Source organism: Nycticebus coucang, chromosome 9, assembly GCF_027406575.1.
Source record: "Nycticebus coucang isolate mNycCou1 chromosome 9, mNycCou1.pri, whole genome shotgun sequence".
In the NCBI taxonomy this organism is placed as follows: Eukaryota; Metazoa; Chordata; class Mammalia; order Primates; family Lorisidae; genus Nycticebus; species Nycticebus coucang.
The window spans coordinates 116,721,383-116,733,487 of record NC_069788.1 but is presented as its reverse complement, the minus strand read 5'-3'; the positions used below and the strand labels follow the sequence as shown (position 1 = coordinate 116,733,487).

The window sequence follows — 12,105 nt, the reverse complement described above, 5'->3', positions numbered from 1 at the left end:
GGTTTTCTTTCAGATTTTCATATTTCTGAGAGTAGAGTTTCTTGTAGTATTCGTTAAGGATTTTTTTGAATTTCTGAGGGGTCTGTTGTTAGTTCATGGTTACCATTTCTGATTGACGAAATTAGAGATTTTACTCTTTTCTTCCCGGTTAGGTTGCCCAAAGGTTTATCTATTTTATTGATTTTTTCAAAAAACCAACTTTTGGATTTATTGATCTGTTGTATAATTCTTTTGTTTTCAATTTCATTTAGTTCTGCTTTGATTTTGGTTATTTCTTTTCTTCTGCTGGGTTTGGGGTTGGAGTGTTCTTCCTTCTCCAGTTGCTTGAGATGTCCCTTAAGTTATTAACTTCCTCTCTTTCTGTTTTCTTTTCTTTTTTTTTTTTTTTGTGGTTTTTGGCTGGGGCTAGGTTTGAACCCGCCTCCTCTGGCATATGGGACCAGCGCCCTACTCCTTGAGCCACAGGTGCCGCCCCTCTTTACGTTTTCTTGAGGAAGGCTTGCAGTGTATAAATTTCCCTCTTAGGACTGCCTTTGCAGTATCCCAGAGGTTCTGGTAATTTGTGTCTTGATCATTGTTTTATTCCAAAATTTGGGTGATTTCCTTCTTCATCTCGTCTACAACCCATCTATCCTTCAGAACAAGGTTGTTTAGCTTCCATGTTTTTGTATGGGTGTGCAGGTTCCTATTGTTATTGAGTTCAACTTTTATTCCATGACGGTCTGAGAAGATGCAAGGAATAATTTCTATTTTTTTTTAATTTACTGAGGTTAATTTGTGGCCTAGGATGTGGTCGATTTTGGAGTATGTTCCGTGGGCTGATGAGAAGAATGTGTATTCAGTTTTGTTGGGATGAAATGTTCTGTAGATGTCTGTTAAGTCCAGATGTTGAATGGTTAAGTTTAAATCTAAAATTTCTTTGCTTAGCTTCTTTTCGGAGGATCTTTACAGCACTGCTAAAGGGGTGTTAAAATCTCCAACTACTATGGAAGTGGAGGAAATCAAGTTTCTCATGTCTGTTAGAGTTTCTCTTATAAATTGAGGTGCGTTCTGGTTGGGAGCATAAATATTAATCATTGAGATCTCACCATATTGAGTATTACCTCTAAGAAATATGAAGTGTCCATCTTTATCCTTCCTTATTTTGGTTGGTTTAAAGTCTATTGCATCTGCGAACAGGATTGCAATGCCTGCTTTTTTCTGCTTTCCATTTGCCTGGAATATAGATGACTATCCCTTCATCTTGAGTCTATATTTGTCTTTTAATGTAAGATGCGATTCTTGCATGCAGCAGATATCTGGCTTGAGTTTTTGTATCCAGTCTTCCAACTCTTTAGAAGACTGTTTAAACCATTCACATTAATTGAGAATATTGATAAGCCTTTTGAGAGTCCGGTGGACATTTCTAATCCTTTTGCAATTGTGGAAGTTGGAATTTGATCAAAATTTTCTGGGTGGGTTTACTTTTGTGGTGGAGGATTATGTTGGTCTTTATGGACGATAGGTCTGAGAATATCCTGGAGAGCTGGTTTAGTTATGGCAAATTTCTTCAACATGTGAATGTCATTGAAGTATTTAATTTCTCCGTCATAAATGAAACTCAGTTTAGCTGGGTACAGGATCCTGGGTTGAAAGTTATTTTGTTTTAGGAGATTAAAAGTCAATGACCATCCTCTTCCAGCTTGAAAGGTTTCAGGAGAGAGATCTGCAGTTATTCTAATATTCTTGCCCTTGTAGGTGATGGTTTTCTTTCGTCTGGCTGCTTTCAGAATTTTCTCCTTCATATTAACTTTAGTGAAATTGATTATGATGTGTCTGGGGGATATCTTATTCGGATTGAGTCATGCTGGAGTTCTGAAACTGTCTGCTATCTGAATTTCAGAATCTCTTGGCATGTCTGAATAGTTCTCCTTCATAATCTCATGGAGAAGAGACTCTGTGCCTTGTGAAGCCACTGCGTTGCTTTTGGCGATCCCTATAAGATGAATATTAGTTTTCTTCGAATTATCCCAGAGCTCTCTGAGAGAGTGATCTGTTTGTGCCCTCCATTTCTCTTCCTCTTTGAGAGTTTGGGAGCGTTCAAAAGCTTTGTCTCCAATGTCAGAAATCCTTTCTTCTGCTTGCTCCATTCTGTTACTGAGGGATTCTACTGTGTTTTTCAGATTTTGAGGGCTGCGACTTCTTGTCTCAATGTGTCAAAATCTTTGGTCATTTGGTCTTCGAATTCATTGAATTCTTGAGATATCTTTTGGGTTATTGCTTGGAATTCTAATTCGATCTTATTTGCTATCCAGATTCTGAATTTGATTTCTGACATCTTAGCTATTTGTTTGTGCATGGGATCTTGTGCTGTGTCTGTCCCATTGATCCTTGGGGTAGTTGATCTACTCTGATTATTCATATTGCCAGAGTTTTTCTGTTGATTTCGCCTGAAGATTGCTTTTCACCGTTGCCTCTGGCTGTCTTCAGAGTTGGGGAGGTGTCTCTCCAAGATGAGACCCCAGCGCAATCACTCTTATTGTTGCTGGATCTTTGTAGGGAGTGACCCTGTGTAGTTCCTCTGGGGATAACCCAGCTAGGGAGTTCTTGTTGTGGAAGCAGCTCCAGAGTGTGACACACCCGGATCCAGCAACAGGATGGGAGGTGGTGCGCACGGTTCTGGGAGTGCCTGGCGCTCAGTGACTTTGTCACAGAGCACCCACGGCTCCAGCAGTCTCTGGCCAGGAGAAGGGCTCTGCGCAGAGCAGGGAGGGCTTCAGAAGGCACACGGCTACCAGTATCTCTGGTCAGATGAGTGGGACAGTGTGGAGGCAGGGAGGATACAGGAGAGAGGACGTGAAATTGTGCGGCTCCCGCAGTTCCTGGTCAGGGCATGCAGAGTCCCGGTGGGCGCGGGGCGCGAGTTGGGGGTCACGGCACAGCTCTTATGGAGGTCCAGGCGGTGCCAAGCCCAGGAATTTGAGGTTGCTATGAGCTTTGACGCCATGGCACTCTACCCAGGGAAACAGCCCGAGGCTCCAGTGTGCCAAAACCAGTCTCACTCTGCCCCTAAGGGTTAAGGCTGTAAGGCAGCTAAGTCCCCGCCTTTAGGCTGCTCAGTCACTAGGTTACTAGCTCCCGCCTGATCCTTGCTCTCGGACCCTGAGTGCAGAGCTTGCCGGGGCAGTTCTCTCACAATGGCTCCCTGTGGCCCAGCTCAGCAGCTCAGTCTGGGGCCCTAGACAATGCCCAAAGTTGTCCACACTCCTGCTCAAGCTCTCTCCAAGGCAGTTGAACTGAGTGCTAAGTCCAAAAACACCAAAACAGTTCACAGGTAAGGCCTTTCCAGTTTGCAGTCTCACTGTTGCTTGTACTTACGGTTGCTGGCAGGATTAGATCGATCAAACACACGCAACCACTTGCCAGTTTTCCACTGTTTTTGTCCTCCTCTTGGGGTCCAGAAGTCCCTTGCTGACTCCCTGTATCCTCAAAGGGATGATTATATGCAGATGCCACCAGCCAGAGATGCCTGGAGTCTTGTCTCCCCAGACTCACCGTGCCCAGTTGCAGGGAAGCTGTTACTCGGCCACCATCTTGCTCCACCCCACCCCCGACTTTAATGGTTTTAAAGTGTACTGGTCAAGTATTTTGTAGAAAGTCACTGAACTGAGATTTGACTGATGTTTAACTATGGTTAGTACTCCTTGGGAGTAAAGCCATTGAGGTAAAGTATCATTCTCATCAAATTATATCAAGCTGGCTCTGTGATCGTAGCTCAGTGGTTAGGGCACTGGCCACATACACTGGGGCTGGCAGGTTGGAGCTCAGCCCGGGCCTGTTCAACAACAATGACCACTGCACCCCCAAAATAACCAGGTGTTGTGATGGGTGCCTGTGGTCCCAGCTACTTGGGAGGCTGAGGCAGGAGAATCCCTTAATCGTAAGAATTTGAAGTTGCTGTGAGCTGTGACACTACAGCACTCTACCGAGGATGACAAAGTGACACTCTTTCTCAGAAAAAAAAAATAGTATCAGGGTGGCGCCTGTGGCTCAGTGAGTAGGGCGCCGGCCCCATATACCAAGGGTGGCGGGTTCAAACCCAGCCCCGGCTGAACTGCAACCAAAAAATAGAAGGGCGTTGTGGCAGGCACCTGTAGTCCCAGCTGCTCGGGAGGCTGAGGCAGGAGAATCGTGGAAGCCCAAGAGCTAGAGGTTGCTGTGAGTCCTGTGACATCATGGCACTCTACTGAAGGTAAAGTGAGACTCTGTCTCTACAAAAAAAAAACAAAAAAAAATGTTATTAAGGTTACCTACCATCAGCATTAGCTTATTACTTTTATGTCTGACTAAGGTAGTGTTTGTCAAGTTTCTACACTGTAAAGTTACTCTTTTTTCCCCTTCTTTCCAAACTGTACTCTGAAATGGGGTCTACACATTGTTTCTAGATCTAGATTCTCTTTGGCTACTTCTACTGCAGGATCTCATCATCTCCATCCTATTCAGGGCACCTTGGGTAGAGTGCTATAGTGTCATAGCTCACAGCAACAACCTCAAACTCCTAGGCTCAAGCAATCCTCTTGCTTCAGGCTCCTGAGAAGCTGGGACTACAGGTGCCCACCATGACACCTGGCTAGTTTTAGAAATATGGTCTCGTTTTTACTCAGGCTGGTCTTGAACTCCATCTGCCTGGGCCTCTCAGAGTGCTAGGATTATAGGCATGAGCCCCTGTGCCCAGCCTAGAGCAGTGGTTCTTAACTGGGGATGATATTATCTCCTACAGTACATTTAGCAATGTCTGAAGAGTGGTGATCTTAGGTTGTCACCTCTTAGAGTGAAAGGTGCTGCTAGGTCTATTGGGTAAAAGTCAGGAATGTTGCTAAATATCCTACGATACACAGGACATCTCCTCAAACAAAGAAACCTAAAGCGTTAACAAACCCTCATCTACAGGTAACAATGTTTGGAGTAAAACTTGAGAAATAGGTATCCTTTAAATGATGGTATTACAGTGCCTTTAAGCAAGGTAAGGAGGGCTGCTCCTATTGCTACTGGAGGTTTAGAGAGAGTTGTGCATTGTAGAATCTCAACTGTCTTTGAGCCAATCCACTATTTCCACTCCAAGTTTCAGAGTCCTGTCCTTCCCAATCAGTAGCCTATATTTCACTAGAGAGGTCTGACAAGGATGTCAAATCAAATTCTGAAACCTGCACAATTAAATTTTATGTGTAGTTTTCAGAAAGTTTAGTCTTGCAGGTATAGGAAATAAGGACTTGGCTTGGTGCCTGTAGCTCAGTGGCTAGGGCGCCAGTCACATATACAGGGGCTGGCAGGTCCAAACCCGGCCCAGGCCTGCCAAATGACAACTACAACAACAACAAACAGCAAAGCGTGTGGTGGGTGCCTGTAGTCCCAGCTACTTGGGTGGCTAAGGCAAGAGAATTGCTTAAGCACAAGAGTTGGAGGTTGCTGTGAGCTGTGACACAATGGTACTCTACTGAGGGCCACATAGTGAGACTCTGTCTAAAAAAAAAAAAAAAAGTTCAGTTGAGTGCTATTACATTCATAATGCTGTGGAACCATCACTACCATCCATCTCCATAACTCTTTTTATTTTATAAAACTGAAACTCTACACCCATTAAAACAGTAAGCATCCCCCCTTTCCCTAGTCCCTGGTAACCACCATTCTACTTTCTGTCTCTGTGATTTTGACTATTCTGTCTCACAGAAGTAGAATCATCCAACATTTGTCTTTTTGCAGGTTATTATTGTCATATGTGTAGCAACACTTGTTTTCGCTTATCTCACTTCATATAATGTCCCCTTGAGGTTCATCTATGCTGTAGCATATGTCAGACTTCCTTCCTTTCTTAGGCTGAATAATATGTGTATGTGTATAGCACATTTTGCTTATCCATTTATCTGTGTCCACATTTTAGCAATTGTGAATAGTGCTACTATTAACACAGGTATACAAATATCTCTTCAAGACCCTACTTTCAATTATTATGGGTATATACCCAAAAAGTGGAATGCTGGATCATATGCTAATTCTATTTTTAAGTTTTTTACTAACCATAGCAGTTATCTTAACTGGGAAAATTAATATAAGGAGTTATTGGCGATATCTCAGATATTGAAGAATTAAAAAGAGCAGTGGAACAAAGAGCTAGTAACTGTACGAAGTATATAGGGGGCCAGGCATGGTGGCTCATGCCTATAATCCCAGCACTTTGGGAGGCCAAGGCAGGTGGATTGATTGAGTTTAGGAGTTGAAGACCATCCTGAGCAAGAGTAAGAACCCCATCTCTACTAAAAATAGAAAAACTAGCTGCGTGTTGCGACAGGTGCCTATAGTCCCAGCTACCTGGGAGGCTGAGGCAAGAGAATCTCTTGAGCCCAAAAGTTTGAGGTTGCTGTGAGCTAGGATGCAATGGCACTCTACCTAGGGTGACAGAATGAAACTCTGTCTCAATAAAAGAAGTAAATAGGGGAAATTAAGGGTCAATGTTGAGATTATTGGGACCAAACACTTACAGAAGGAGCCCTATATAGCTGGAACCCAGACCCTGAGGAGAACATGGTGTCTCAACTTATCTTGATACCTCAGTAGCACAGAGAAGGGTCCCTGTAGAGGGAGTCAGACCTCTTAGGAGGGTTGCTGGCTGGCTGCTGCCGCTATCTCTGAGATGCAATGAAGCTTGCTTGTTCTGGGAGAATGGAGAAAAGTCCAGAGCTAGAACCAAAGGCTGCTGATATGGAAGACCTGCCACTTGGGTGACAATGAGAGACAGAGGAAGCAAACAGGAAGGAACAAGTCTACTCTTCCTTCATTCTGCCTTCTGATCTCTCACTATTGGCAGAACCTGTCAGAGTGTGTCAGGCCAGCAAAGGAAAAATGTGGATTGCAGAGGTCCATTCTCTGCATCACTAAGTGTGCAAGTGTGGGTTTGGGAGTGTAGCACAATTTCTTTATAACCAGCCCAATGAGATATTCACTGCTCAGATAACATACAAAAGGATGTGGGAGAGGCAGGAGCTGAGGATGTTTCACAGGTCTGTAGCTTTAGAAACCAAATGAAGAGTGAGGAGAGAGGTAGAAAACATATGGAGTAGGGAGTAGGGAGGAGCTAGTTTGTAGCCTGTAAGAAGACAGACCCCTCTAACTTTAATTTGAGAAGCCTGGAGTCTAAATGTAGAACAATTCAAAATGTGGTCTCTTGACGGGCCAGTCTGAAATTAAAAAAAAAATTTTTTTTGAGACAGAGTCTCACTATGTTGTCCTCTGTAGAGTACTATAACATTACAGCTCACAGCAACTTCAAACTCTTGGGTTTAAGTGATTCTCTTGCCTAAACCTCCCAAGTAGCTGGGACTACTGGTGCCCGCCATAATGCCCGGCTATTTTTTGTTGCAGTTGTTGGTTTAGCTGGCTCAGTGTATGTGGCTGGCACTGTAACCACTGTGCTACGGGCATGGAGCCTGAAATTAAAAAAGAAATTTTGTAAAATACACATAACACAAAATTTTCCATTTTAACTCCATCCATGTACACACACACACACACACACGTATTTTTTTTCTGATACAGAGTCTCTGTAACCCTGCGTAGAGCGCTGTGGCATCATAACTCACAGCAACCTGAAACTCTTGGGCTAAAGTGATCCCCTTGCCTCAGTCTCCTGAGTAGCTGGGACTACAGGCACCCGCCCAATGCCCAGCTATTTTTACAGACAGGGTCTCACTCTTGCTCAGGCTGGTCTGGAACCTGTGAGCTCAAGCAATCTACCCGCCTTGGCCTCCTAGAGTGGTATGATACAGGCGTGAGCCACCGTGCCCAGCCTACTAGTTTTTCTATTTTTCAGTAGAGATGTAGAGATGGAGTCTCTGTCTTGCTCAGGCTGCTCTTGACTCTTGAGCTCAAGCCAACCACCAGCCTTGGCAACCCTGAGGGCAGGGATTACAAGCTTGAGTCACCAAGCCTGGGGAAGCCGGGAGACAGGGTTTTTAAAGACAGTTTAATGGGCAGAGGGCTAGGCAATCATGGTATGCTAATTGGCTGGTTTCAGGGCAGAATCACAGATCCTTTGGGGCACTGGGTGTGTCAGCCAACCTACTGGAATGCAGGAAGTGGAATATATCTCAAAAACCGCCCCTAGATTCTGAACTGGTAATGTTATTTATGGGGAAAAATTAAGTATTTTTGTAAAGACCAGCTGTCCCCTGTATAGTAGTAACTATAGAGAAGCAAACAAGGGGACAGTGACCATTATCACTCAAAAGAGGGAACAGTGGCTGTTTTCCTTCACAGAATTTTGGAAGCCCTTACCTTGTACTCCTTCATCAATTTGTAAGGGCGTTTCATGTACACCTAGGAGTCAAATTGTTGGGCTTTTCATATATTCTGCTTTAGCTGATACTGCCAAAGTTTTAAAAAGTGATTGTATCAATTTATGTTCCCTTCAGAGGTATATAGAATTATGGTTGCTCCACAATCTTACTAATACTTGATACTTTCTGTCTTTTTCATTTTAGCTATATTCTGGTAGGTATATGACGGCATCTCATTGTGATTTTAATATGCATTTCCTCTTCATCATTTTTTTTTTTTTAAATTGAGAGAGTTTCCTTATGTAGCCCTCGGTAGAGTGCCATAACGTCACAATCACAGCGCCTCAAACTCTTGGGCTTAAGCAATTCTCTTGCCTCAGCCTCCCAAGTAGCTGGGACTACAGGTGCCCATCACAATGCCCAGCTATTTTTTTGTTTTTAGCAGGCTGGGGCTGGGTTCCAACCCACCAGCCCTGGTGCATGTGGCTGGCACCCTACCCACTGAACTACAGGCGCCGCCCTGTCATTTTTTTTTTTTTTTTTAGGTGTTTCAAGACAAAGCAGGTAATAAAAATGCAGGAGTCTAATCATCTATATCAGCTGGAAATTTCCCTCATGGGTACTTATCTAATGAAACTCAGAACCTTTCCCCTTGTGTTGGAGGCAGTATAATAATATTAAATGAGGGCAACAAACTTTGTAATCAAGATATACTTAAGTTATGGGCGGCGCCTGTGGCTCAGTTGGTAAGGCGCCGGCCCCATATACCGGGGGTGGCGGATTCAAACCCGGCCCCGGCTGAACTGCAACCCAAAAAAAAAAAAAAAATAGCCGGGCCTTGTGGCAGGCGCCTGTAGTCCCAGCTACTCGGGAGGCTGAGGCAAGAGAATCGCTTAAGCCCAGGAGTTGGAGGTTGCTGTGAGCTGTATGATGCCATGGCACTTTACCAAGGGCCATAAAGTGAAACTGTCTCTACAAAAAAAAAAAAAAAAAAAAAAGATATACTTAAGTTTCATTCCTAGTTCCAATGCTTACTTACTGAATCAGCTTAAAATTTTTTTTAACCTTTCTCTATTTTATGTAAAATGGCACTAATAATAGTACCACCTCTTGGCATTGTTACCAGGATTAAATGAGACAAAGTAAAACACTTTGCATGCAAAGTTCCTAGCACACAGTGAACATAGTCAACAAATGGCTATTATATTTTACATTGGTTATTTAGGGATATCTCATTTTCCCTTTTGTTTTGGACATTCCATGACAAAAGACCAGTATACAGCATATATTAGCTGCCTTACATATAACAGCTGCTAATAAGGGCTGATTGAATGAACAACTTAATATATAAATGGAAAGCAAATACTGTTGCAAAAGATGACGCAAATTATAATGGCTATAGGACAGTATGCACTGCGAATACATTATCTCCTATTTACCGTCATCATTCAGCAGTTAAGAAAATTAATGTAGTAGAGAAACACTACTCAGGATAATAAGAAACATTAGATTTTCTACATTGCATTTGTGAGGATTGTAGAGGCTCTGCCTTCAAAACCAAAACCAAAACCGGCCAGGCGCGGTGGCTCACGTTTATAATCCCTGCACTTTGGGAAGACAAGTCGGCAGGAGGAGCACTTGAGTCCAGGTGTTCGAGAGCCATATGGTCAACATAGCGAGTGTCTATACGAAAAAATATCTCGGAAACAGAAGCACTACTTTTCTGAAGAGATATTAAAGGTTAATTAAGCCTTTCCACATATCCTTTGCTCTGCATCGCTGGAAATGCAAAAGCTGCTCAGCGGCTTCCGTACAAGATGGCGCCGCTGGACTCGCACACCCCGGGGGCTACTTCCTCTGGAAGTGGTTACGGCCCTAGTGGATCCGGGTGGGTTCGCACGGTCGGTCGTACAGGTTCCAGCTCTTTAGTGGGTGATGCTGTAGGTGTGCGAGCCAGATCTGAAGCTGCAGGTGAGTGAGGCTAGGGAGGATTGATTATGAGGCGTTTCAACGGGATTGTGCGTAGGGTGGAGAGGTTTTCAGCGCGGACCACGAGAGGTCGTGGAGCAAGGTACGTTATAGTGTGCGGGGGTGACTGAAGCCCGCAGTCCCCGAGCGGGTTAGCCCTGCCCCTCTCGCACTCCCGGTGTGGCCTCCTCGCCCGCCTCACCCACGCGGGGGCGGTTCAGCACCCGGGTATGCTAAGCCGGCTCTACGGCGGTTCGCAGCCTCCCGCGCCCTCTCCGGGCCTCCTGCCCCGACCCCTTTGTTTCTCTTTAGTAGCACGTACCAAACCTTCAAGGCTCTTGACTCAGTCAGCCCAAACGAAGGTTCTGCCTGCAACATCTAGTAACTCCTCGGGCGCTGGATGTTCCTCAGCTCCACAGCTACAGTTTTGTCCCCCTGATTTGGGGGCGGGGGTGGGGTCCTACTTCCCCTACTCCCACCCCTTTTACCATCCTTATCTTAACAGACCTAACTCGCTACTCTTAAGTCATGCTGGGAATACCTTTTTGCTTTTCACATCCCTGGGGTAGATTAAAATAAGAACGTTGATCATTATTTATTGCAAAATTGACACCTGCTCATGAAAATACAAACAAACCTAAACCTAAATAAGCTTTTGAAATACGGTTGGACTGAAACTCCCTTTTGTATCTACTCTTTGAAAACACAAAATTATTTTATTTTTTTATCTATTTAGAGACACAGTCTCACTATGTCGCCCTTGCTAGAGTGCCTAGGCGTCACAGCTCACAGCAACCTCAAACTCCTGGGCATAAGCGGTTCTCTTGCCTCAGCCTCCCAAGTAGCTGGGACTACAGGCGCCCCCCTCCGCCAGCGCCTGGCTATTTTTTTTGTTGTAGTTGTCATTGTTGTTTAGCAGGCCCTGGCCGGGTTGGAACCCACCAGCCCCTGTGCATGTGGCTGACGCCCTAATCACTTAACTATAGGCATGGAACCAAAACCGGCAAAATTATTTATTCTTTTTTTAGTTGTATTACCAGAATGGAAGGAATTGCACAGAAACGTTTTGTTAATTATAGCAATTAGAAAGTGCTGGAGAAAGGAAGTTTAATAGGGGGAAAAATGGTGGAAAATGACCAGACACCCAAGAGTAAGGCAAGCATGAAACAAAGTTTGAGGAAGAGAAAAATAGGCTTACAGAGTAAGATATGTTCACCATGGACAGTGTGAGTGGACCTCATTGCCATAGTAAGTGGGCAAAAATGCCTTATTATTATTATTATTTTATTATTTTTTTTTTTTGAGAAAGAGTCTCACTTTGTCACCCTTGGTGGAGTGTCGTGGCGTCACAGCTCACAGTAACCTCAAAGTACTCAGCTCGAGCAATCCTCTTGCCTCAGTCTCCTGAATAGCTGGGACTACAGGTGCCCACCACAGTGCCCGGTTAGTTGTTTTTTAGAAAAGAGATCTTGCTGTTGCTCAGGCTGGTCTCAAACTCCTGAGCTCAGGCAATCCATCTGCCTCAGCCTCCCAGAGTGCTAGGATTACAGGGGTGAGCCACCTTGTGCAGTTTATTCTTCTTGTAGAGAGATAGAATCTTCCTGTGTTACTCAAACTGTCTTCCAAATCTTGGGCTTAAGATTCTCTGGCCTCAACCTCCCAAGTAGCTGGGATTATAGAATGAGCCATGGTGTCCTGATTAGGTGTATGCAATCTTTTTTTTTTTTTTTTAGACAGTCTTACTTTATTGCCCTCGGTAGAGTGCTGTGACATCACAGCTCACAGCAACTTCAAACTCTTGGGCTTAAGTGATTCTCTTTTTTTTTTT

The 12,105-nt window shown here is 44.2% G+C and overlaps 1 protein-coding gene across 5 annotated transcripts in view; it reads left to right on the top strand.

The window, feature by feature from the left end:
* The first annotated feature begins 10,176 nt into the window (after nucleotides 1-10,176).
* Nucleotides 10,177-12,105, top strand: part of EXD2 (exonuclease 3'-5' domain containing 2) — a 70,995-nt gene continuing 69,066 nt past the window's right edge. Inside the window, exon 1 of one of the 5 annotated variants that reach the window (XM_053603025.1) lies at nucleotides 10,177-10,280. The gene's annotated coding sequence lies outside the window, so the exon portion shown is untranslated. Of the gene's footprint in view, nucleotides 10,381-12,105 lie in introns of all 5 variants that reach the window. The other 4 variants (XM_053603026.1, XM_053603030.1, XM_053603024.1 and 1 more) reach the window with 4 other exon arrangements.